Source organism: Rhinoraja longicauda, chromosome 2 (genome assembly GCF_053455715.1).
Source record: "Rhinoraja longicauda isolate Sanriku21f chromosome 2, sRhiLon1.1, whole genome shotgun sequence".
Taxonomy (NCBI): domain Eukaryota; kingdom Metazoa; phylum Chordata; class Chondrichthyes; order Rajiformes; family Arhynchobatidae; genus Rhinoraja; species Rhinoraja longicauda.
Genome location: NC_135954.1, coordinates 95,089,835 through 95,115,347, shown reverse-complemented (window position 1 = coordinate 95,115,347; position 25,513 = coordinate 95,089,835).

The following is a 25,513-nucleotide window of genomic DNA, read 5'->3' as shown; positions in this document are numbered from 1 at the left end:
ATTGATCCTGCAACTTCTGCATTATTCCCAGGAATACCTGCCATTGCTGTTCCACCGTCTTCCCTGCTAGGGCCTCCTTCCAGTCAATTTTGGCCAGCTCCTGCCTCATGCCTCTGTAATCCCCTTTGCTATACTGTAATACTGACACTTCCGATCTTCCCTTCTCCCTCTCAATTTGTAGAGTAAAACTTATCATATTGTGATCACTGCATCCTAATGGCTCTTTTACCTCGAGTCCCCTTATCAGATCGGGTTCATTACACCATAATAAATCCAGAATTGCCTTCTCCCTGGTAGGCTCCAGTACAAGCTGTTCTAAGAATCCATCTCGGAGGCACTCCACAAACTCTCTTTCCTGGGTCCATTACCAACCTGATTTTCCCAGTCGACCTGCATGTTGAAATGTCCCATAACCACCATAGCATTACATTTGCGACATGCCAATTTTAGCTCCTGATTCAACTTGCACCCTATGTCAAGGCTACTATTTGGGGGCCTGTAGATGACTCCCATTAGGGTCTTTTTACCCTTACAATTCCTCATTTCTATCCATACTGATTCTACATCTCCTGATTCTATGTCACCCCTTGCAAGGGAATGAATATCATTCCTTACCAACACCGACCCCACTCACTCTCCCCACCTGTCTGTCTTTTCTATACGTTGTGTACCCCTGAATATTCAGTTCCCATCCCTGGTTCTCTTGTAGCCATGTCTCAGTGATTCCCACAACATCATACTTGCCAATGTCTAACTGAGCCTCAAGCTTATCCACTTTATTTTTTATACTTCGCGCATTTAAATACACTTTAACTTCAGTATTCACCTCCCCTCTCACACCGGTCACAATTGGCCCTGACCTTACTCTCTTATCCCTTCTAGAACTTCCCTTCCCATTCATTTGAGAGTCCTTTGTAATTTCTCGATCTTCATATTCCCAATTTGTCAACCCCTCCCCCCCACTACTTGGTTTAAAGCCACACTTGTAGCACTAGCAAACCTGCCTGCCAGAATGTTGGTCTCCCTGTTGTTAAGGTGTAACCCGTCCCTTTTGTACAGGTCACCCCTACCCCAGAAGAGATCCCAGTGGTCTAGAAATCTAAATCCCTGCTCCCTGCACCAGCCCCTCAGCCATACATTCATATCCCCGATCTCTCTGTTCCTGCCCTCACCAGCACGAGGTACAGGTAGCAGTCCAGAGACAACCACCTTCGACGTCCTACTTCTCAGTCTTCTTCCTAACTCTCTAAACTCACGTTGCAGTATGTCCTTCCTCTTCCTACCGACGTCGTTCGTGCCCACGTGCACAACTACTTCCGGTTGATCACGTTCCTTCACTAGGATGTTCTGAAGCCGCTCCGTGATGTCTTGAACCCTGGCACCAGGGAGGCAACAGACCATCCTCGAGTCCCGCCTGCCGCCACAGAATCTACCGTCCGTACCTCGGACAATGGAGTCACCCACTACTACGGCTCTTTCTGACTTCGATCACCCCGGTCGAGTTTCCTTGCCTGGGTTAGAGCTGCCAACACGTCTGCCGCTTGGACTGGAATGGTCTTCTGCCCCAACAGTTCCCAATAGGGTGTACCTGTTTGCAATAGGCACAGCCCCCGGGGTCTCGTGTAGTCCACCTTCGCTCGACCTGGACCCTTGGCGTGACAGCCTCACAGTAGGTCCTGTCCAGGAAACTCTCGCATTCCCGGATGGCCCTGAGGTCATCCAGCTGCTTTTCTAACTCCGCCACACGTCCATTCAGGAGCCGCACCTGGACACAGTTCTTGCAGGTGTAGCTCCCAGAAGCTCCAGCGGTTTCCCTAACTTCCCACATCCTGCAGGAAACACACTGCACCAACTTGTCCGCCATCACTTTAGCGTCAAAAAACAATTCAGGCTCAAAAACAAGTGTGGCCTCCTCGCCTCAGCCTCCTCGCCAAAGACTCACACTTTTCTCACAGGGCACTTTGCAGTCAAAGATGCGCACTTGTCTCACAGGGTACTTCCCTCAACCGGGTTGCACCCCTTGTGCAAGTCTTGCTTATATCAGTCACTAAATTACTTAATTGGCCAATTTGCCAAACTTCTACTTTGATTGATCAACCAATCCACGTACTCACTTCTATCCTGCCTTCCTGACGAGCTTGGAGTTATGTGCTTTTCTAACTGACTACTAGTGTCCTCTTGGCGCTCTTTTTAAACTGCCTTTTCACACTGCAATTACCACTTACTTTGCTCTCAGCCAATGGTCTTCCTTGCTCTGCTCCCAGCCTTTTCTGACTGACTTTTCACTGAGAGTGGTGGGTAATGGAGTGAGCTGCCAGTTGAGGCAAATCTATAACAGCCATTAAAAGACACCTGGACAGGTACCTGGATAGAAAAAGTATTGGAGGATATGGGCTATATGCGGATAGTGGGACTTGCTTCGATGGGGCATCTTGATCAGCACGGACGAGTTAAGCCTGTTTCCGTACAATATGACTCATGGCCATATGAATGTGAAGTGGCGGACAGAAAATTCTAGATCTTCAGCCAGACGTCTTCTGTACGCTGCCCCTATGTTGCTACACTTTGCAGTTAAATAGTGGGGAGCGCCATTAGATTCTCACTGGAGAGACCATCAAGCATGTTATTTCCCAAAAGAAATACATCCAATTTGGATGGAATTAATCAAATGGAATTGAATGCACGATGGCAAATCATGCTGAAGTGGTGTTTTCATTGGGGGGAAAAAAATGACACAAACACCATATTCACATCGTAAATAGGACTGGGCACTGAAATAATTGCTGTTAAGGGAATGAAATCCTGCTGTTTCTCCACGTATGTTGTAAATAAACACCTTCAGAGATTTCTGGTATGTGGTGTTTCTATTGAAATCATAAATATTCTTTTACAATGTGCTCGCATTTAAATAAGAAATCTTCATGAATAAATGCATGAAGTGTGATAAGGATCCCTACCTGAAAGGGCTTTAATGCTTTGTTGACCATAAGGCCGAAACCCACCTCATGTGCCTCTGTGCATTGTTTTAATGGATTTTATTAACCCTTTAATTTTGAATGAGGTAAATAATGCATTGCAATACCACAGGGTCCATTTACATTTAACACAGAAACGCATTTGCTGCATTTATTGCGTCCGTGATTTAAAAACTCGAAGCCTGCCATTGCGTTGTGTATCTTCAGAAATCACCCTCATGCCGCCAACAAGCAGCAGTAGACGACCCTTCACCGGGTCCACCGACAACAGACGGTGGACCTCCTGCTGGTTACCCCCTTTGTTCGTGGTGACTCCCTGCTAGGTAACGCTCAGCAGTGCAGGTCTCTGACCTCGACAAACCACCTTGCTCCCAATGGCCCGCCTCGCTCTCGAATATCCACCTTGCTCTCGACAGGCCATCTCGCTCTCGACGGTCCCACCTCACTCTCGACGGTCCCCCCTCGCTTTCGATGGTCCACCTTGGTCTCGACGATCCACCTCGCTCTCATTGGTAGGTCAAGAAGCCTCTGTAAAATTGATCCTCTGGAGTACATGGGTGTCAGATTCAGGGTGTTTTTGATGAGAAGGTGGAGAAAAAAGAATGTAATTAATTGAATTAAATTAGAGAGCAGCGCAGTGGCGCAGTGGTAGAGTTACTGCCTTACAGCGCCAGAGACCCGGGTTCGATCCTGACTACAGGTGCTGTCAGTTTGCAGTTTGTACGTTCTCCCTGTGACCGCGTGGGTTTTCTCAGGGTGCTCCGGTTTCCTCCCACATTCCATGGCATGCAAGTTTGTAGGTGCGTAGGGTGCAAAACTGGATTAACATGGAATTAGTATCTAGATGATCGCTGGTGGCGTGGACTCGGTGGGCGGAAGGGCCTGTTTCCACGTTGTATCTCTATAAAATAAACTAAACGATAGAGCAGACTTGGAAGGCAGAAAGGCCTGTATCCTTACAGTATTACACTACAACTTCACATGAATGGAAGAGCTTTTTGGGGATTTATTTCAAAATGGTTTTCACTGCCCTGGCCACCCCTTATTTTGGCAGTGCTAAAGTGAATGATCAGCTACAGAAGGTACTTATCGAGAGAGTGCATCTTCGATTTACTGGTTACCTCCATTGAACAGAAAATTATATAAGCGTGAATTTCAGAACATGAGTACTGTAATCAGAATCAATGAATTAAACTCCCGAGGGGAACATTAACCTCAGCTGGATTGAGGTCTGATTTTATCAGCTCAGATCTGGTAAGACTAAACACCATACATGCACAGCAGGTTGATTAAGTAGGATTTGAATGAACAGCCAATACATCTAAGAATATTGCCTTCACCGTTCCAGCCAATATCACAGATTATGAAGGAGACTGGCTCCTCAATGAATACACATCTCATTCCCAAGAATGAAACAGACGGCTCTCCCTTCTTAGTGAGTTTGACTAACAACATTGATGTTAACATTATGCAGAAACAAAGAACGGCAGATGCTGTTTTATAAAGTCATAGAGTCGTAGAGTCATACAGCGTGGAAACAGGTCCTTCAGCCCAACTTGTCCACACCGACCAACATGTCCCATTTACACTAGTCCCATCTGCCTGCTTTTGGCCCATATCCCTCTAATCATTGCCCTGTCCATGTACCTGTCTGATTGTATCATAAACATTGCAGTAGTCCCTGCCTCAACTACTTCCTCCGGCAGCTCGTTCCATACACCCACCACCCTTTGTGTAAAAATGTTACCCTCAAGTTCCTAGTAAATCATTCCCCCCTCACCTTAAATGTATTTCCTCTGGTTCTCAATACCCCTAGTCTGGGCAAGAGACTCTGTTCCTTTCAAGGAATGAAAGAAATTATTCCTTTCATGATTTTGTGTATCTCCATAATCACCCCTCATCGTCCTGGCCTGCTCAACCTCTCCCTGTAGGTCAGGCCCTCGAGACCTGGCAACATCGCCTTAAATCATCTGTGCACCCTTTCCAGCTTGAAAGGAAGTGGTGATCTGTCAGGTTGGTTTCAGAGTCTGAAGAAGGGTCCCGACCCGATACGTCACCCATCCTTTTTCTCCAGAGATGTGCCTGACCCACTGCGTTACTCCAGCACTTTGTGTCTATCTTTGATACTAACATTGATGGACAAGCTGTGATCAGCTTTGATTAAATGAAGGTGGCGTACAGATGGGAAATCAAGTCATCATGTCAATGTACTTTAAAAGGACTCATTTGATTAATAATCTATTCGGCAGCAAATAACAAGCAGCAGAATAAACACATTAAGTATATTTATGGGACAGGCTGCAGCTGGTATTAATAAAGGCAAATGCAGGCGTCATTACCCAGGGGAGATTGATATTGCTACTGAGGTACTTGGAGTGACAATAGCAATGTTAGAAACTAAATAGACACATACAGTGCTGGAGTAACTCAACGGGTCAGACAGCATCTCTGGAGAACATGAAGCGGTGACGTTTCAGGTCGGGACCCTTCTTCAGACTGATTGTAAAGATTGGTGGTGGGGGGGGGGGGGGGGGGAGAAAGCTGAGGAGAGGAGAGGCAGAACAAAGTCAGACTCAGGGCACAGGTTAAACACAAAATTCCCTGCTACCATAAGTCTAAAGATCCTCAAAGATTGCAACACAAATAGATAACATGGTTAAGAATACATATGGGATACAGGCCTTCATTAGTTGGGGCATTGAATACAAGAGCGGAGCTTGGAATCCAACCTTATAAAACCTCAGTCAGACGATGTACTGTGTACAGTTCTGGTCACTACACCGTAGAAAGAAAGTGTAATATCACAGAGGATGGTGCAGAGGAGGTTCGCCAGGATGTTCCCTGAGAAGGAGTGTTCCAAGTATGAGGAGAGACTAGAAAAGCGAGGTCGGTTTTCCCTGGAATGGAGGGGATTAAGAGGGGTCATGACTGAGGTAGACATAGAACATAGAACAGTACAGCACAGGAACAGGCCCTTCAGCCCACAATGTCTGCGCGGAACATGATGCCAGGACAAACACACATCGACCTGCATGTAATAAAAATCCTTCCATTCTTTACATATACATGTGGGCGGCCTGGTGGCGCTGCGGTAGAGTTCCTGCCTCACAGCGCCAGAGACCCGAGTTCAATCCCGACTACGGATGCTGTCTGTATGGAGTTTGTTTGTTCTCCCAGTGACCACGTCAGTTGAGCAGGATGGAGTGGGGAGGAGGGGAAGGGGGCAGGGGTGGAGGGGAGGGAGTGGGAGAGGGGAGGGGAGGGAGGGGAGAGGGCAGGGGTGGAGGGGAGGGATGGGGAGGGGGAAGGAGGGAGGGGGAGGGGAGAGGGAGGAGGGAAGGGATGGGGAGGGGGAGGGAAGGGGGAGGGAGGGTGAGGGTAGGGGGGGAGGGAGGGGAGGGGAGGGTGGAGGAGAGGGTGCTGCACCAATGCAGGAGAGGTTTGGGCCCAACGGGTCCACTTGGTCTAGTCTCCTTTAAACTTTGCCCCTCTCATATTACAGCTATGTATATAAAACTATGAGGGATGTTTGAAAAATAACTTTAAACAACATCAGAGGCAGGCAAACCTAAAGGCCATGGATTTAAAATAGAGGGTAAGAGATTTTGAGGGGATTGAGAGGAAGCTTTCACACTGAGGGAATGATGAGTAGCTGGGCCACACTGCTGGCCAGTGTGATGGAGAGTCACAGACAGCATTTAAGAAATGCCTGGATGAGCACGAGGCAACATATTGGGTAGTGACGCTACCTCAGACTGAGTGGAATAATTTAGTTTAAATTAGAGATACAGCACGGAAACAGGCTCTTTGGCCCACCGAGTCCACGCCGGCCAGCAATCTCCGCACACTAACACTATCCAACACACTTGGGATAATTTCCAATTTTACCAAGACAAATTTGACTTAAAATTTTACCTAAAGTCTGCACACCATTGGAATGTGGGAGGAAACCGGAGCACCCAGAGAAAACCCCATCAGTCACAGGAGAACGTACAAACTCCATAAAGACAGTAACCGTAGTCAGGATTAGATTGGTATAAAAACCTATATGCACCATTAATATCCTTACATAGAACATAGAAGAGTACAGCACACAAATAGGCCCTTCTGCCCACAATGACTGCACTGAACATGATGCCAAGATCATCACTGAGCTATTCTTACCTCCAGTTCCCTCCCCTCTACCTTCAGTCTGAAGAAAGCATCCGATCTGAAACGTCACCCATCATTTCTCTCCTGAGATGCTGCCTGACTCGTTGAGTTACTCCACCATGTTGTGTCGATCTTCAGTATAAACCAGCATCTGCAGTTTCTTCCTGCATATTTTGCACAGCATTGTCTATTTCCATTTCAGATTCCCAACATCTGCCATGTGTTGGTTTTGCAAACAATCAGCAACAGGGCACACAGCAGAGAAGGAAACATCATATTTAGCGAAACCCATTTTTAGAACCAAATAAAGCAAAAACACAGCTGTGTTGTGAATCCAAATGCTGAAATCTGTGACCTCGATTTATAATTCCAGCAAGCTGTAATGTATCAAGTGAAGGCACTACAGCAAATGTCTTGTATTGTCATGTTGTCCTTAGCTAACGCACGTGACTGCTCCATCATCACACACCCTTGAGCTTTCTGATCACCCTGCTTAACACCAGACTCAGGGACAGTTTCTTCCCAGGTGATATCAGGCGACTGAACTGTCCTCTCACCAGCTAGAGCGCAGTCCTGACCTCCCATCTACCTCATTGGAGACCTTTGAACTACCTTTTCACAAAATGCTGGAGTAACTCAGCAGGTCAGGCAGCATCTCGGGAGAGAAGGAACGGGTGACGTTTCGGGTCGAGACCCTTCTTCAGACTGATGTCAGGGGGGCGGGACAAAGGAAGGATATAGGTGGAGACAGGAAGATAGAGGGAGATCTGGGAAGGAGGAGGGGAAGAGAGGGACAGAGGAACTATCTAAAGTTGGAGAAGTCGATGTTCATACTGCTGGGCTGCAAGCTGCCCAGGCGAAATATGAGGTGCTGTTCCTCCAATTTCCGGTGGGCCTCACTATGGCCCTGGAGGAGGCCCATGACAGAAAGGTCAGACTGGGAATGGGAGGGGGAGTTGAAGTGCTCGGCCACCGGGAGATCAGTTTGGTCAATGCGAACCGAGCGCAGGTGTTGAGCGAAGCGATCGCCGAGCCTGCGCTTGGTTTCGCCGATGTAAATAAGTTTGAACTATTTGAAACATCTTTAATCGGACCTTATCGGTCTTTATCTTGCACTGATTGTTGTACCCTTTATCGGTTATCTGTGCACTGTGGATGGCTTAATTGTAATCATGTATAGTCGTTCCGCTGACTGGATAGCATGCAGCAAAAGCTTTTCACTGTACCTCGGTACACATGACAATAAACTAAACTGGTTTGGTGCAATGGAGACAGAGGTGCAAAGTGAAAATCATTTATAAGAACCTTTCAAGGAGTATTGTGTGCAATTTTGGTCTCCTAATTTGAGGAAGGACATTATTGCTATTGAGGGAGTGCAGCGTAGGTTCACCAGGTTAATTCCCGGGATGGCGGGACTGACATATGATGAAAGAATGGGTCAACTGGGCTTGTATTCACTGGAATTTAGGGTGAGAGGGGATCTTTTAGAAACATATACAATTCTTAAAAGATTTGACAGGCGAGATGCAGGAAAAATGTTCTAGATGTTGGGTGAGTCCAGAACCAGGGGTCACAGTTTAAGAATATGGGGTAGGCCATTTAGGACTGAGATGAGCGGTCACGGTGGCGCAGCGGTAGAGTTGCTGCCTTACAGCGAATGCAGTGCTGGAGACCCGGGTTCGATCCCGACTACGGGTGCTGCGTGTATGGAGTTTATACGTTCTCCCTGTGACCTGCGTGGGTTTTCTCCGAGATCTTCGGTTTCCTCCCACACTCCAAAGACGTGCAGGTTTGTAGGTTAATTGGCTTGGTAAATGTAAAAATTGTCCCTAGTGTGTGTATGATAGTGTTAATGTGCGGGGATCGCTGGGCGGCGCGGGCCCCGTGGGCCGAAAGGGCCTGTTTCCGCGTTGTATCTCTAAATCTAAATCTGAAATCTATGAGGAAAAACTTTTTCACCCAGAGAGTTGTGAATTTGTGGAATTCTCGGCCAATTCCCTGGATGTTTTCAAAAGAGAGTTAGATTTAGTTCTTAGGGCTAAAGGAATCAAGGGATATTGGGAAAAAGCAGGAACGGGCTACTGATTTTAGATGATCAGCCATGATCATATTGAATGGCGGTGCTGGCACGAAGGGCCGAATGGCCTGCTCCTGCACCTTTTTTTCTATATTTCTATGTTTCTAAAGAGATAAACCAGGTGCCAATGCTATATGGTTATACCAATGTAGAAACATTGGGCATGGTATAGAAAAGTATTTTAGTTTTAGTTTAGTTATTTTAGGTTAGTTTATTATTGTCACGTGTACCGAGGATGATTACAATCAAGCCGTCCACATAGTACAGATACAGGATTACGGGATTAACGTTTAGTGCAAGATAAAGGCCAGTAATATTTGATTAAACAAGCCTTTGACAAGGTTCCACATAGGAGATTAGTGGGCAAAATTAGAGCACATGGTATCGGGGTAGGGTACTGACATGGATAGAAAATTGGTTGACAGACAGAAAGCAAAGAGTGGGGATAAATGGGTCCCTTTCAGAATGGCAAGCAGTAACTAGTGGGGTACCGCAAGGCTCGGTGCTGGGACCGCAGCTATTTACAATATACATTAATGACTTGGATGAAGGGATTAAAAGTACCATTAGCAAATTTGCAGATGATACAAAGCTGGGTGGTAGTGTGAACTGTGAGGAAGATGCTATGAGGTTGCAGGGTGACTTGGACAGGTTGTGTGAGTGGGCGGATGCATGGCAGATGCAGTTTAATGTGGATAAGTGTGAGGTTATCCACTTTGGTGGTAAGAATAGGAAAGCAGAGTATTTTCTGAATGGTGTCAAGTTAGGAACAGGGGACGTACAATGAGATCTGGGCGTCCTAGTGCATCAGTCACTGAAAGGAAGCATGCAGGTACAGCAGGCAGTGAAGAAAGCCAATGGAATGTTGGCCTTCATAACAAGAGGAGTTGAGTATAGGAGCAAAGAAGTCCTTCTGCAGTTGTACAGGGCCCTAGTGAGAACGCACCTGGAGTACTGTGTGCAGTTTTGGTCTCCAAATTTGAGGAAGGATATTCTTGCTATTGAGGGCGTGCAGCGTAGGTTTACTAGGTTAATTCCCGGAATGGAGGGACTATCATATATTGAAAGACTGGAGCGACTAGGCTTGTATACACTGGAATTTAGAAGGATGAGAGGAGATCTTATCGAAACGTATAAGATTATTAAGGCACGTTAGAGGCAGGAAACATGTTCCCAATGTTGGGGGAGTCCAGAACAAGGGGCCACAGTTTAAGAATAAGGGGTAGGCCATTTAGAACGGAGATGAGGAAAAACTTTTTCAGTCAGAGAGTTGTGAATCTGTGGAATTCTCTGCCTCAGAAGGCCGTGGAGGTCAATTCTCTGAATGCATTCAAGAGAGAGCTGGATAGAGCTCTTAAGGATAGCGGAGTCAGGGGGTATGGGGAGAAGGCAGGAACGGGGTACTGATTGAGAATGATCAGCCATGATCACATTGAATGGCGGTGCTGGCTCGAAGGGCCGAATGGCCTCCTCCTGCACCTATTGTCTATTGTCTATTGTCTAAAGATAGTCCGAGGGTCTCCAATGAGGTGGATGGTAGCTCAGGACTGCTCTCTAGTAGTTGGTAGGATGGTTCAGTTGCTGGGAAGAAATGTGTAAAGCTTTGACCTATTTTTGCATTAGTTTTTTTCTTTCCCCAAGGATTAATTGAAGTGTATTTTGTTCCTCACTCTGTTGTGATTGGAAGCTGCAGTTTAACATTTGAAATATCTTCCTCGCGGTCCCAGATCCATCGTGCTCGGAAATCCTAAAGAACAGCCATTTCCTATTTCTCACCCCTGTCCACCCAACATTGCCCTCCGGGACATCAAATGCACAGGGAGATGCAGAAACAACAAGAGGAAAATATATATACAACGTGATGGAGTAACTCAGTGGGTCAGGCACCATCTGTGGAGGGAATGGATAGGCGACGTCTCAGGTCGGGACTCCTCTTCAGACATCAGACACTGTCTGAAGGAGGGCCCGAACTTGAAACGCTGCCTATCCATTCCCTCCACAGATGCTGCCTGACCCACTGAGTTACTCCAGCTCTCTGTGTTCTGCTCCAGATCCCGGGAACTGCAGTTCTTTGTGTCTCCAAGAAAAGGTATATAACTGTGATGGACCGGTCAGTGTTCATCACAACTTTAGTCTGTAGAGATAACAGTGTGGAAACAGGTCCTTTGGCCCACCGAGCTGTACCTCTAAACTAAACTAAACTAAACTAAACTAAAAACAACCTTTAGCCTTTTCTTCCTCCTACTAAGTCAATTCCTTGGATCCAATGGACATTTACTCGTTTGACTAGACTGCCCAGTGGGATTTTGTCAAGAGCCTTGCTAAAATCCATGCAGGCTACATGAAATGCACTTCACTCATCGATCCTTGCTACAACCTCAAATAATTCAATTGTTAATCAAGCAAGATCTTCCTTTCACAAACCCATGTCAATAAACACTGATTAATCTGTGTTTCTCCAAATGAAGCTTTACACTGTTCCTCAGAATGGATTCCAATAATTTGCCGATTACTGATGTTAAACTAATGACTATTTAGTTTATCTCATACTGCAGTTTGCACATCCTCCCTGTGACCACGAGCGTTTCCCCCTGGTGCTCCGGGATTTCCTCCCACATCCTGAAGTCGTGCGTTTTGTAAGTTAATTTGCCTCTGTAAAATTGCCCTTGGTGTATGTAGGGAGTGGATGCGAAAGTGGTGCGAGTGTAATGGGGCAATGGAGGTTCGACGGGGACTCGAGAAGCCGAAGCGCTGTATCTCCCATCTAAGGAGTGACACAGAGGTGCAGCGGTAGAATAGCTGCCTCACAGCGCCAGACTCCCAGGTTTGAACCTGACTACAAGGGCTGTCTGTACAGAATTTGTACATTCTCCCCGTGATTTCACGGGTTTTTCCCGGGTGCTCCGGTTTCCTGCCACATTCCAAGGACGTACAGGTTTGTAGGTTGATTGGCTTCAGTAAATCGTCCCTAGTGAGAACAGCGCTGGTTGTCAGGGCGATTGCTGGTTGGTGCAGACTCGGTGAGCCAAAGGACCCAGTATCTCTCTACTAAACTAAGCTAAAAAATCCCATAGTCGTGCGGCTTTGTAAGTTAATTTGCCTCTGTAAAATTGCCCCCAGTGTGTGCAGGTGTGTAGTGTGTGAAAGTGCAACGAGTGTAAAGGGGTAATCGATTGTTGGCGTAGACTCGATGGGCTGAAGGGCTGTATCTCTAATCTAAACTAATCTAAACTTGTTCTGCCTTCAGCATCTTCAATGCTTTCACTTCTAAACCTTCGAACCAGCAATCACAACTCTCTTCCAAGTTCAACACTGACAGGTAGCTCCGAATGCAACTGAGGCGACAGGGGTCTGGATTCTTGCTGCCGCCATTTCAAGTGAAACTGATCTTTCTGCTACAGACTTCATTCTGCTTATTTGCTCCAATAGCCAGTGTGCATCCAACCTCCCATTAGACCATCTAGTTGTAATAAAAATAATCAGATCAATCTAACTTTAACGTGGGCGGCACGGTGGCGCAGCGGTAGAGTTGCTGCTTTACAGCGCCAGAGGCCCGGGTTCGATCCTGACTACAGTGCTGCCTGTACGGAGTTTGTACGTTTCCCCCGTGTCAGCGTGGGTTTTCTCTGAGATCTTCGATTTCCTCCCACACTCTAAAGACGTACAGGTTTGTCGGTTAATTGAGTTGGTTATAAATGTAAAATTGTCCCTAGTGTGTGTAGGAGAGTGTTAATGTGTGGGAATCGCTGGTCGGTGCGGACTCAGTGGGCTGAAGGGCCTGTTTCCGCACTGTGTCTCTAAACTAAACTAAACTAAATATCCTTGCCCTCAGAGTGAAAATGTGATAATTCTGATCAACTTGCATGCTGAGTCTGAAGCAAGCAACCATCCAGAATCCTGGCATTTTTCCCATTTGACCTTTATTTGCCTATTAATAGGCTCCAGTGAGGCTTTACACGTTCTGCAGGATAGCAGAAAATTCTGCTCTATGGTCTGGCCTCAGTTGCTAAATGATCCGTTTATTAAAAGGCCTGTTTCCGGCTGTATATATATGATATGATATGATATGATACCAAATGCAAAGCTGCCCCTTTAGTCTGGCCCTTGACTGATGCTTCAGATTAAAAGTGGTTCAGTTGGCTGGGTAAATATCACACCAGTCACAAAACAAGCATTTATAAACTAATTGAGGTAATTAATTGAGACAACATCAACACTCAGTGGTCTCATTTCAGAAGGGCATCTTAATAGCATTGCTGAAAATGTTTAAAATGGCCTCATTGGGTCAGTTAGTAATAGCACAATGTTCTTCTTCTTTCTTCTTCTTTCGTATGTCAACTACAACAGTCAAAAGTGGCAGTTGGTGCTTCAGTTAGCACCAATGTGAAATTAGACTTTAGAGGTACAGCGTGGAAGCAGGCCCCAGGTCCCACTGAGTCCGTGCCGACCAGCGATCATCCCGAACACCAGCACTATCCCACACACTAGAAACAATTCACAATTTTTACATTAGCTGATTAACCTACAAACCTGTACGCCTTTGGAGTGTGGGAGGAAACTGGAGCTCCTGGAGAAAACCCACGCGTTCACAGGGAGACCGTACAAACTCCGTATGGACAGCACCTGTAGTCAGGATCGAACCCTGGTCTCTGGAGCTGTAAGGCAGCAACTCTACCACTGTGGCACTGTGCCGGCCAAGTTTTCAGCATTTCATAATTTAGGAATAACTTTACTATGTTTCCATATTTCCTACAGGCATAGAAGGAAGCCATTTCAATCCATCAATTTGATGCCAGCTCATGGAGCAATCCCATTCCTCCACGGGTTTTCTGTATGACTCACTTTCCATGCAGCCCCATCAATATTCCCGCCACCAGATTCTACCACTCACCGCACTCTACAGGCAACTTACAGTGGCCAAGTAACCCACCCAATAGGCAAAGATCACCTTATTGAACAAATAAGGAACATTTTTTTGCATAACAATTTCCTGGGAAAATATGATTCCTAAATCTAATTGATTATCCATAGGTGTGAGCAGCAGAAGATAGACACAAAATGCTGCATTAGCTCAGCAGGTCAGGCAGCATCTCTGGAGAAAAGGAATAGGTGATGTTTCGTGTCGAGATCCTTCATCAGACTGTTGAAGACTGTTGAGTCTGATGAGGGGTCTCGACCCGAAACATCACCTATTCATTTTCTCCAGAGATGCTGACTGACCTGCTGAGTTACTCCAGCATTTTGTGTCTACCTTCGGTGTAAATCAGCATCTGCAGTTCCTTCATACACACGGGAGGAGCAGAATTGGTTGGAGAGCGTCTGGTAGATGAAGTATGTAGGGATTCTCAAAAGGCTTTAGGTAAGACAGCACTCGTTGGGTAGAAGAGCTCATGGTGTTGAGGTGATTCTTCTTCATCTGAGGCAACCCTTCGAGATTGAGAATGTGAGTTACTCCAGTTCTTTGGGATCTAAGGTGGCTGATGAGGCCAATGTGTTGACCGCAGGCTCCTCCACAATTTAGGTACATAATGCCCCATTGGTCTGGTGGGTGGGCAGGTTGTCACGTGCACCATTCCTCCCGCCGCTTTTGCAAGAACTCTGTGTGTTCCTTTGAGGTCTCACTTCCATCTCAAATGCTTCTCCTCCACTTTGATTGGCTCATGAGGGAGGGATTCCCAGACGTCAGTGGGCTTTTCCTCAAACAAGATTCCTTGGATCCTTTTCTCTGCCCTCCTGGTAATCTCTCCCCACATCTGAGCTCAGTTCAGAGCGCTCATTTCAGGAATCTGGAGGTGGGCAAGCAAACAAAGCAGTTAACATGGTCTGTACATTGACTTATCCAATTTTAGGTAACCTCTAACAATCGTCCCTTCCACCATCCCTTTCTCCCCCACACTCCCTACTTTCTTCTCCAACTCCACTCTACCCTGAAGAAGGGACTTGACCCGATATGTCACCCATCCTTTTTCTCCAGAGACGCTGCCTGACCCCCTGAGTTATTCCGGCATTTTATCCCCTGTGCCCACCTGGATTTGCACTTTTTTCTCTACTAGAGCAGTCAGATGCGGAAGAGTTGCTGTCTTAAAGTGCCAAAGATCCGGGTTCAATCCTGACTACGGGTGCTGTCTGTATGGACATTGTGCATTTTCCTTGTGATCCCATAGGTTTTCTCCGAGTGATCCAGTTTCCTCCCAAATTCCAAAGACGTGCAGATTTGGAGGTTAATTGTCTTCTGTTTGCGCACTCTATCTCTAAAGTAAAGTATCAGTACAATCCCAGATTAAGCACGGCAATAGCCCACTTAGTTCATTTGCAAGAGAAACCCTGTTTTGGCGCCATTTCCAGACTCCAAGCTGCAGCTGGCCAAGAAGGCCCGTCACAGCCGTTGCCTCCATCCAGGTCGTCAGTGAACGGTCATCCCTCTCCTCGCCCGGCCAACCTTCAGCCTTTGTTCCCAGGGGGTGCCTGCTGCAGCCAACGGAGATGGTGCGGTTCTTCTTACCGACCCTGTATCTACTGCAATCGCCGACTCCCTCCACCCTCCCCGCTGGTTCCCTATTCCTCGGGTACGAACAGGAGCCGGGCTCGGCATTTTCACTCTCCAGGCGGGTTTTCTGGTTCTGCGGCAGGTCATAAGGTCATAAGGAATAGGAGTTAGAATTAGGCCATTTGGCCTATCAAGCCTACTCCGCCATTCAATCATGGCTGATCTATCTCTCCCCTTCTCCTGCCTTCTCCCCATGACCTCTGACACCTGTACTAATCAAGAATCTATCTATCGCTGCCTAAGGATATCCATTGATGGCCTCCACAGTCTTCTGTGGCAAAGAATTCCGCAGATTCACCACCCTCTGACTAAAGAAATTTCCCCTCATCTCCTTCCTAAAAGAACGTCCTTTAAATCTGAGGCTATGACCTCTAGTCCTAGACTCTCCCACTAGTGGAAACATCCTCTCCACTTCCACTCTATCCAAGCCTTTCACCATTCTGCATGTTTCAATGAGGTCCCCCCTCATTCTACTAAACTCCAGCGAGTACAGGCCCAGTGCTGACAAACGCTCATTCCTGGAAATTGTAGTATGGCAGCAGCCTGTGGCCTATAGGGAGCCTTCCACCTCTCCATTTATTTCCTTTCGGCTGACCCACTGAGTTGCTCCAGCACTTTGTTTTTTGCTCCAGATTCCAGCATTTGCAGTCTCCTGCATCGGCATTTCAGGAATGGGAGTTGGCCATTTAGGGCTGAGATGAGGTGAGTTTTTCGCCTTGCAATTTTTGACACATTTGTGATTCTGAACTCCAGGGGTTAAATGCCAACTCCTTAAATATATTTGAGGGACTATTCAGTCATCTCCTGCTTCTGTTATTTTTAGAGAGCCACAAAATGCTGGAGTAACTCAACAGGTCAGGCAGCATCTCTGGAGAGAAGGAATAGGTGACGTTTTGGGTCGAGACCCTTCTTCAGACTGAGAGCCACAATTTTTAGTTTCGTTTAGTTTATTGTCACGTGTACCATAGTACAGTGAAACGAGTTTTGTGTTTTTGTTGCATGCTACCCAGTCAGCAGAAAGACTATACATGATTACAATCGAGCCGTCCACAGTGTATAGACACAGGATAAAGGAAATAATGTTTGGTGTAAGAACAGTCTTTGGAGGATAACTGCTGACTAATTAAGAAATTGCTTCACTGTACAATTTGGAAACATCTGACTGTTCTAGAAGAGCGTATTGATGGACACTTTGGGAGTAACTTCACTGAATAATTTAGTGATACAATACAATACAATACAATACAATATATCTTCATTGTCATTGTACCCAGGGGTACAACGAGATTGGGAATGCGCCTCCCATACGATGCAATAATTTAAGTAATTTAGACAACAGCAACTCAACGAAACGAAACAATTGTAACAGTTTTAGACAGGGTAAAGTGCAAGTTGATCTATGCGTTGTGGCCATCCGGCTCAGCAGGACCGGTTCATAGCAGCTATGGCCCTGGGGATGAAGCTGTTCCTGAGTCTGGAGGTGCGGGCGTAGAAGGCCTTGTATCGTCTGCCTGATGGAAGGAGTTCGAACAGACTGTTGCAGGGGTGTGAAGAGTCTTTGTGGATGCTGGTGGCTTTTCTGAGGCATCGTGTGTTGTAGATGCCCTCCAAGTCAGGTAGCTGTGTTCCGATGGCCCTCTGAGCTCTATGGACTACCCGCTGTAGAGCTTTCCATTCTGCCTCCGTGCAGCTGAGGTACCACACAGGGATGCCATGCGTTAGGATGCTCTCTATGGTGCAGCGGTAGAAGGTCGTCAGCAGCTGTTGGGGTAGACCAGACTTTTTCAGTGTTCTTAAGTAGAACAGTCTTTGTTGTGCCTTCTTGACCAGCGCAGCAGTGTTATTGGACCATGTTAGGTCCTCCGAAATGTGAGTGCCCAGAAACTTGAAGCTGGACACTCTCTCCACACTGTCCCCGTTGATAGAGATCGGGGCATATTCCCCGTTATGTGACCTACGGAAGTTGATGATCAGCTCCTTGGTCTTGGTGGTATTTAGGGACAGGTTGTTATCCGAGCACCAGTCCGCCAGGTTCTGCACCTCCGCTCTATAGTTTGTTTCATCCCCGTTGGTGATAAGCCCGATCACCGTTGTGTCGTCTGCAAACTTGACAATGGTGTTGGTGTCGAATGCAGGAACACAGTCGTGTGTGAAGAGGGAGTAGAGCATGGGGCTCAAAACACAGCCCTGTGGTGTGCCGGTACTCAGGGTGATAGTGGAGAACAGGTGCCGGCCCATTCTCGCTGCCTGCGGTCGTTCCAGCAGGAAGTCCAGGATCCAGTCACATAATGACGAGCTGAGGCCTAGCTGGTGGAGTTTGGTGATGAGCTTTTTTTTTTTTTTTTTTTTTTTTAATCAAAAATATTTATTCAAATATTAAAATAATATATACAATACAATAAAACCAAAACAGAACCCACCACCAGAATATTATACAAACAAATATACCAATTGAAACTATTATACAATTATATTACAATCCCCATCCAGGATACATCCAATCCCCCGCGGTGCCCAGCGGTCCCGGAAATCCTCCAGGGCGCCCGTGGACAGCGCGTAGTCCCTCTCCAACACCACCCTGGCACGGACGTAACCCCGGAAAAGGGGCAGGCAGCTGGCTCGGGCTGAGCCCTCTTCCGCCTGGCGCCGTGAGTCGCGGATGGCCAGCTTGGCCTGGCCCAGGAGCAACCCAACAAGGACATCTTCGGCCCTACCCTCTCCCCTACGCACAGGGTGTCCAAAGATGAGGATGGTGGGTGAAAAATGCAGCCAAAAAGCAAGGAGCAGCCCCTTTAGATATTGGAACAGGGGCTGCAACCTCACACACTGCATGTACACATGGTACACAGACTCTTCCAACCCGCAAAAGTGGCAGGCGGCTGGCGAGTCTGTGAACCGCGCGAGGAACAGGTTGCAGGGGACTCCTCGGTGCAATATCTTCCACCCCAGGTCCCCGATGGAGAGGGGCAGAATCCCTGCGTAGAGGGACCCCCACCGCGGGGCCCCCTCGCGACCGGAAGGCAACACCGACCGCCACTTAGTGTCCGGACGGTGGACCAGGGCGAGGAAGTGCAGGGTGTGGAGGAAGAGCCCGTACAGGACACGCCTCCCTGCGTCTCGGAGGGAGATGAAGGGTGTCGAGGAAATGCGACTCATGTTGTGTGGGACCGGCTCCCGGGAAGGATTACGGCGCCTGGGTCCGACGAGTACTTCCGGTTGAGCGGGGGTTTGCTCAGCCGCAGGTGCTCCACACGTTTGAGCCTCTCCGACACCCAGCGGGGCAGGACAAGGGCCGGCTGCTCTCACGCCTGGGCCGCCGCCCTCCGTCAGCGGAGGGGGGGCCCGGTCGACAGCAACCAGGTTCCAGACTCTCAGCAAGTCCCGGTAGAAGCCGGGCATTCCCAGCAGGATAGCACGGCTGACGCCCACCATCGGGATCCGCGTACCTGCTTGAAGGCAGCGGCCCCGTTGGAAAAAGTGCGTCGCCAGCACGTGCCACCTGGGAGGACGCTCCGAGTACAGGTATCTCTGCAGAGTCCTGAGGCGGAGAGCCGCCAATTGGGTGCGGATGCACACCAGCGACTGCCCGCCCTCCTCAATCGGGAGACTCAGGACCGCTGCAGAGACCCAGTGCTTTCCGTTGCCCCAGAAGAAGTCCACCAACTTCTTCTGGATGATCCCAGCAAAAGTGGCTGATGGGACCAATGTGGTCAATCTGTGCCAGAGCAGGGAAGCCACGAGTTGGTTAATGACCAACACCCTGCCCCGGTAGGAAAGCACGCTGAGGAGACCTGACCAGCGCCCAAACCGGGCGACGACTTTCAACTCCAGCTCCTGCCAGTTCGCCAGCCAGGTCTCCGCGACGGGACTCAGGTAGACTCCCAAGTAAAGGAGGTGCGTGGTGCTCCACGTGAAAAACCGCATCTCCTCAGGGAGGGAGTCCACCTGCCATGGACCCACCAAGAGTCCGGAACATTTCCCCCAATTGATCCTTGCAGAGGAGGCGGCCGAGAAGACTCGTTGGCACTCGCGCATCCTCTGCAGATCAGCGGGGTCAGTAACCATGAGGAGCACGTCATCGGCATAGACCGAGAGGACCACCTCCATATCTGGCTCGCGTAGAACCATGCCCGTCAACCTCCTCCGAAGCAGACTAAGGAATGGCTCCACGCAGATGGCGTACAGTTGGCCTGACATGGGGCAGCCCTGACGTACTCCTCTGCGGAAGGGAATGGGGGCCGTCAAGGATCCGTTGACCTTGACGAGGCACTCCGCAGTGGCGTATAGAAGTCGGATCCGGGCCACAAAGTGCGGTCCGAACCCAAACGCCCGCAGAGTCCTCACCAGATACTCGTGATCCACCCTGTCGAAAGCCTTCTCCTGGTCAAGGGAGAGAAAGGCAGTGGGTACACCGGTCTCCTGAGCCAGGTAGACCAGGTCCCGGACCAGATGGATATTGTCCTGGATGGACCGGCCCGGGATTGTGTAAGACTGGTCAGGGTGGATCACTTGGGCCAGCACTGGGCCCAGACGGTTGGCCATTGCCTTAGCAAAGACCTTGTAATCGGTACAGAGGAGGGAGACCGGGCGCCAGTTCTTTAGTAGGCGGAGATCACCCTTCTTGGGCAGAAGGACCACTACAGCCCTCCGCCAAGACAGGGGCATCTCCCCGGTCGCCAGGCTCTCCCTCAGGACCATGGTGTAGTCCTCCCCCAGGGTCCCCCAGAAAGTGCGGAGGAACTCTGCTGTCAGGCCGTCCAGGCCAGGGGATTTGCCCCTTTGAATCTGATGGAGGGCCGCGGTCAGTTCGTCTAGTGTCAGGGGGGCGTCCAGACGCTCGGCACCCTCCGGGCCGACCGTGGTTAGACCTTCCCACAGATCACTGCACTCGTCCACGCCGGAGCTATCCGGTGAAAACAAGGTCCCATAAAAGGAACGAACCGCCGCGTTGCTGTCTTCTGGTTCGGTGACGGGGGAGTCATCGTCAGTGAGCAGCTCCACTAACTGCTGACGGACTCCCCGCCACTTCTCCAGCGAGTAGAAGTGGCGAGTAGAAGTGGCGGTCCAAATCGTGGAGCATTTGGATCCACGACCTCACGTACGCGCCTCGGGATTGCTGTAACTGCAGCTCCTTCAGCGCGTCCTTCTTCTCCTGGTATTCCCTCCAGAGGGTCGGGTCCCCACCGGTCTGACTTTGCTACGGATTTCTATACAATTATCCTAGATCCTGACAAGGAACCCACTAGAATACTAAGACTAACTCCCCCTTTTCCCGGGATCTTGACTAGTCCTTTTTCCTTGTATACCGGTTAGTTATGTCAATAGAACTAAGACCGTATTCATTATAGAAAGTGCAAAAGATAAACTAATATCTTAATTCTGTCTGGGTCGTCGGTCGTTCGCCGTTGATACGTGTCGACGTCTCGGGAATTTAAAAGCTATTAAGTGTTAAATGTTGCTCCTCGCATTTATTTATATCCTATATATTATTGCTACACTATAAGTAGTAAGATGACGACCGGGCGTTAACTGAATTTAATCAAATAATGGTTTTTATTCATTTTGTCAAAAGGTATAATAACTCAAGCAGTTGGTACAATTCATACGCACATCCTTACTCTACATACAGTACGTGTATATATCAAAAATCTTACCGTTCAGATGTCCATATGAAGCCTAACAAACAGTGTTTAAAAGCACTGTGAATTTAACACACTTTTTTAGTTAAAAAGATCCCCGACTTTTACCGAGCCTCAGCCCCTCTAGGAGACTATATCAGAGAGCAGGGTAGCCGTACGGGGTAAATATAAATATAACACTAGGTTGCCTGCATCAGGACTTGCCTTCACTACCTCTCTAGGAGTGTAGCATGGAAAAACTACTCTAGGTAGTTCTGTCGAAAACCGCTGCCGCCTTTTTCTTCTTCTTTTTCATCCTTCCTTCTTTTTCTTCCTTTTTCTTCCTCCCCTAAGGCTTGAAAAGCACTAGTATTTATACTGCTCAATTAGGATGGCTCCTCGTGACTAGTCCTTAATTTCATTAACGTAGATCAAATTATATTCAAAGGTCATGTTTACTTTGTAAAGCAGCTGACTTATTTTTACTAATTAACTGCACGTCTGCTTTGTCAGCTAAATACGTTTGTCTGCGGTTTGCGATGAGGCAATCGGTCAGGAGGTCTAACTTTGAGAATGAATCACCTCCAAAGTTACAATTCCTTGATTTCCGTCACAACTTAGACGCGAATCCAAATCGAGCAGCTCACTCCCGAGCTGTCTGACCTTGGAATCGCGTCTCTTGGTAGATCCCCTAGTGTACTCCTGACAGAAACGCCGGATGTGGGCCTTGCCCACGTCCCACCATAGCCGCAGGGAGTGAAATCCTCCCCTCTTCCCCTTCCAAGTGGTCCAGAACCTCACAAACGAGTCCCGGAAACGGCGATCCTCCAGCAGCCGGTTGTTAAAGTGCCAGTACGCGGACCCTCCCCTCATGCGCAGCGGGGTAAACTCCACCCACACCAGGTGGTGGTCCGAGCAAGGCATCGGCCGCATGGAGGCCGCCGAGACGCGGGAGACGTACGCCCGAGAAATGTACAGGCGGTCAATGCGAGAACCACCCCTCTCTGACCTCCTGGAGAAGGCACTGGAGTCGGGGTGGAGGTTCCTCCAGGTGTCTACCAAGTCAAAGGAGCCCACGAGATCCTTCAACTTCTTCACCGACTCCTGGCCGCGCTGAATACCGGAACGGTCTCCTTCCTCGAGGGTACAGTTGAAATCTCCCCCGAGGATCACGCAGTCGCCAGGGTCGATGGAGCTCAAAAGGGTAGACACCTCCCGGAACAGGCACGTCTGCAACACGGCGGGCTTGGGGGCGTACACGTTGACAAAATGCAACGGCACGCCATCCAGGCGCACGGCCAGGTGAAGCAAGCGGCCTGGCACCAATTCCTGGACCTTTAGGATTTCTGGCCGGAAATTCGGGGCCAGCAAAATGGCCACCCCACTGGAAATGGAGCTGAGGTGGCTCATGAAGACCTCACCACTCCACTCCAGGAGCCAGGTGGACTCGTCTCCTGGGATGGTGTGGGTTTCCTGCAGGAAGCTCACCGCATATTTCCCATCCCTCAGGGTTGAGAGATGGTTAAACCTGCGGAGAGGCCCCCTGCTGCCATTTATGTTGTAACTGGCTATGGTGATCGCCATGTCAGGAGTACACTAGATCCCCTCACCAGTCCCCTGGTCACTGACAGCAGAGTCGCCTTTGCCGCTACGGACCCTAGATGGATTGGCAGTGTGTTTCACCTTCCGGATCTTGGCAACAAGGGACGCTCTACTGGTCCCTCTACCCTCAGCAGGAACGACACTGCTCTGGGCCTCGGCGTCCTTTTCCAGGTCGTCCAAGAAAGACCTGAGCTGACGCCGGTCGTTCCCCTTCACCCCCATCCCTCCCTTCACCCCCGTCCCTCCCTTCACCCCCGTCCCTCCCTTTCCCCTCCCCTTCCTTCTGAGGATGAGGTTCAGGGAGCTGGTGACCCCTTGTAAGTTCGGCCACCGGAGGGAGGCCAGTTTGGGCCGATGTTGGGCTCCTTCGGTGGCCGCGATGAACTCGCGGATCTCCTCCACTGGAATGAGAGGAGTGGCGTCGGGGGCAGCGAGAACATCCATTGACTCATTGCCCGAGGAGTCCCCTTCCACCCCCCCACTGCAGATGGAGTCACCATTCCCATCCTTGGACACACCTTCTGTGCTTGAGACTCCCGCCCCACTCTGCGCAGCGGTTGCCTCTTCCCCACCCTCTGGTCTCACCTCCACCTCAGTCCCCACCGTGGGGCCAGTGGCAGAGGGGCCTTCCTCGGGTGTACCTGGGCAGTCAAGAGCATTGACAGTGGGGTCTATCCCTCCACCAGTTGGGCCCAGAGTGGACTCTGGTGCCCCAGACTCAGGGAGTCCCTCTGGAGCCAGGTCCTGCGGGAGAGAAAGGCTGGTTTCCCCTTCCCCCTCCCCGCCTACTATCCCTAACTCCACAGGCGTGTTCTCAACCTCGTCCTGGGTGGGTTGCTCCTGGGCTTCCTCGGGTGCATGAATCGGGATTCCCTCCCCAACAGGAATCTCTCCCTGCTCCATTACACCCGAGTGGTCCCCATCACCACCCTCCCCAGAAACCCCTTCAGAGCATGGAACCGGGGCCTGAACCAGAGGGCAGGAGTCATCCTCCACCACAGCACTCCCCGCCCCACTGGAAGATTCCCCTATGTCCCCCTTCTGCTCCTCCCTGGAGAGATTCCTCCTTCTTTTTTTCGAAGGGGAGGAGCTCACAGACTCTGGGGTCACCTGAGCAACCCTAGTCTGCGGCTCTGGCTGGATTATGGGGCTTGCGGACTCCCTAACGGGAGGTGACGGGATGGGTGGCGAGATCTTATCCCCGGGGGGTTTGTTCCCCAGGTGCCTTATCTTCTTCGTCACCTTGCCCCCCTTCTTTTGACCCTCCCCATCCCCAGGGTTCCCTGACTCAACTACAGGGGGAGTGGGAGTGGGGGGGGGAGGGGGGTTAGTGGCACCGGAGGCGGAGGCCTCCGCCCGGGATTTGGGGCAATTCCTCCGAATATGCCCCACTTCCTTGCAGGCGTGGCACCTCGGGCGGTCCGATGTCCAGAAGATGGTGAAGTCTCGCCCATCCTGCTGGACACAGAAGCGCCCGTCGACCACCTCCTCCCGGTCCAGCAACATTGTCAACTGGCGCCGGAGGGAGAGAACGTGCTGCAAGTCCTTCCTGCGGAACCCCATGGGTATTGGGGTGATGTCGGTGAGGATCTTCCCCAGGGTGTGAAGGTGGGGAAGGAGGGCCTCGTTCTTGATGCAGGGCGGGACGTTGGATAGGACCACCCGCTGCGCGGTGGACCCCAGGGGCTCGACCTGTAAGAAAAGTCCACCCACTGTGACCCCTTTACATACAGTCGCGTTCACCCCCTCAACGGACTCCAGAAAGAACACGCCCTTCCCAAACATTTTTCCCACATACACAATGCCTACAGGCTTGGCTGCCGCTGCCACAGCAGCCGCGCAGTCCTCCAGGTTCATTTGGGGGGGCATGTAGCACCTGACCCCATGTTCAAAGGGTAGGTTCCTCATGGGGAACCGGGCCCCCAGAGGAGCAGCCGAAGCAGCTGAAGCAGCCACCTTAGCATAACTCCCCGAAGGCCCCGATCCCCCAGAACGCTGACCCTGCATGGTTTCAGGCACTACAGTGAAACAAAAACACTGATACACAAAGACAAAGACAATCCAAAAGGCACGGGGCCAAGTCCAAACACACAAACAAGTGTAGAACAGTTCAAGGGAGGGAGGCGAGTGGTGTTGCCTCAAACGTCAATAATGGCGGCTCCCACTAGAAACTGCTGCGTCACGGCCTCTTGGCCCGGGTATCTCAGCTCTCCTGCGTTCCCTGGTGAGCTGCAGACTTTCTCAAGCAATCCCCGCTGGTCTTCGCTGCTCCTGCAGCAACGAAAGGGATTCACCTGCAGTCTGTTGTTGTTGGAAGCCTATCTCTGATAGGGAGGAGGCTCCTTCAGCTCCAGGTCTCAAGGCCGCAGAAGAAGGTCGAGGGTGTAGAAAAACTCCCACACCGCACGAAAACCAGACCCGTCCGGTCAGTAGCGACGAGGCAGTAGGGTGGGGGGGGGTTGTTCTGGACGCAGGTGTATCAGTCCAGACAGGTTTTTCTCCCCCTTTTTGTGCGCCACAGTTTCCTGGCAGGTTGCCAGCC